This window comes from Corylus avellana, chromosome ca11 (genome assembly GCF_901000735.1).
Source record: "Corylus avellana chromosome ca11, CavTom2PMs-1.0".
Taxonomy (NCBI): domain Eukaryota; kingdom Viridiplantae; phylum Streptophyta; class Magnoliopsida; order Fagales; family Betulaceae; genus Corylus; species Corylus avellana.
Window position 1 is genome coordinate 9,960,071 of NC_081551.1, and position 2,199 is coordinate 9,962,269.

Genomic DNA, 2,199 nt, shown 5'->3' on the forward strand with positions numbered 1-2,199 from the left:
TATTTAAACTTATGAGAAGTCAAATACTATAAGAGTTTGCGGTATGCAATTCGCATATGAGAAAGATGAAATCAAATATTGAGTGGAAAGATTTTGTATTCATTTATTAAAAAAAAAAAAAGAATTTAATTTCATGTGTAGTTATTGAAAATGAAAAAAAATTTTATCGAAAGAGTTTTCAATTATTTGAACTCAATTTATTGATTGTCAAATAATCTTTTATTGTTGGGTTACTATTCTTACAATAAAAAGAGTTAAGCCCTTTATGATTTTTTTTGAACTTAGCATTTTATGTTGTGTTGTGCTAAGCTTACCGGAAAACATCCATGTAGATTAATAATAATTACAATGAATAGTTACTCATGGTGTGATGGAAAAAATACATAGGAATTACTAATTGTGTGCAGAGAATACAATTTTGTTGAAGCTTCTAGCAGATAAGCATAACATAGGAGAAAGAGACGTGGTGTGTGCATTGAGTTGATCGGTTCTTACGACACCTAGTTGGTGTGTGGTAATGACAATCTATTTTGGAAGACCTTGGAGTAAAGCTGTTGGCTCCGCTGTGAGTTTTAAACTTTGATTTATAAGTCTTATTTTTTAAGACATAATATACATTTCATTTATTAAAATGGAAAAAAAAAATTCAAGTTATGAAGGTGCTCCTTGATTGAATTAAAGCTAGTGCAAAATTTTATAATTATATGAATTTTGTATATGATAAGTGGTGGCTTCTATTAATTCATCTATTTCAAAATTGAAATAGCATCTAGCATTTATGTTAGTAATGACATGCTAGATTAGCATAAATACTTTACAAGTATTTGATAAATCTTCATATATATTGTAACATCCCCAGCCCGTTAAGGCTGAGTTTGCCATTTTTCTTCTTTTACAACAAAAGTTCTTGCAAAGATCTATAAGGTCTATCAGAGTACTTGATTTTGAAAAATGTATAAAACATTATTCAAGAGATTTTATTACAAGCGAAATTAGAAAACATTAAACTTTAGTTGCGGAATATCATATCATTACAATAACTTATATGAAAAGACTTTGAAAATTAATAATTATTCCCACCCCATTCCGGCCTCCTATTCCAGCATCCTTTCTACCTGAAAACAAGAAATAAAACTCAATGAGCCCAAAGGGGGCCCAGCAAGTAAAATCCACAACCATAAATAGTTTTACTCCTTGTTCTCAGTTTTGAAAATCATTTTCGCAAATAAATATAATTCTAGCCATAATAATATCGGTATGTACGGTTGCATCTCCCGTAACATATACATACTATTACATCTAGTAATAGATCATCGTTGTAAATCATCTTTATAAATCATCATCATAATGCATCTTTATAAATCATCATCATAATGCATCATTATAAATAATCTTTGTAAATCATCATAGCATATCATCGTTGAAAATATAGTATCATTTTCTCATAATAGGGCCCATGTACACTATTACCCCTGTGCACGAGGGTTGCGGGTCCTTGTGACCATGGCACTGAACTGTGGCCACAGCCATGCCCGACCGTCAATTAACTCTTTCTCGGTGCACTCAACGGTCTAGTTGATGGAATACCACCTTCTGGCATAGCCTCCTTCAGTGGTTTCGCCTCCATCCGAGTATCGGTACCGAACTCTCATCTTTACTTATCTTAGGGCCAAAAATACTCTCCTCCATACATGTGCCCTCATTTCATAAACATTTATCTCATCTCTTGTACTTTTCTTTGTACTTCTTTTGATGCATCTTAGGGCAACATGTAGGAGGGTTTATCATCATTTTTCTTTCTTATAAACATCATCATTTCTCAACTTTCTTTTCTCAAAATGAAAACCTTTTCAAATATAAACTTGTTGTACTTAGAAAGCGTTTAAAGAAATAGAAACTTTCTAGATAATTCATTTAGAAATCCTTCATGCATGCAACATGACTTCATAATACGTAAATAAAATAATCATTTACAGTTTGATACAAGAATATATAAATAGCATGACATGAAGTAACTTTAGAAGGGGTAGTGAATTTACTTACCTCTAGACTGAAGCTAAAAGTGGTATGAAGGAATCTAGTTGCTCCAATATGACTAACACCACTAGTATATCTTTTGAAACTAATTTATAAAGTCCGCTATCTCTTGTGTTCTTTCTTTCTTGTAGCGCTTGGTCTCGCCCTTTCTCTCTCTGTTCT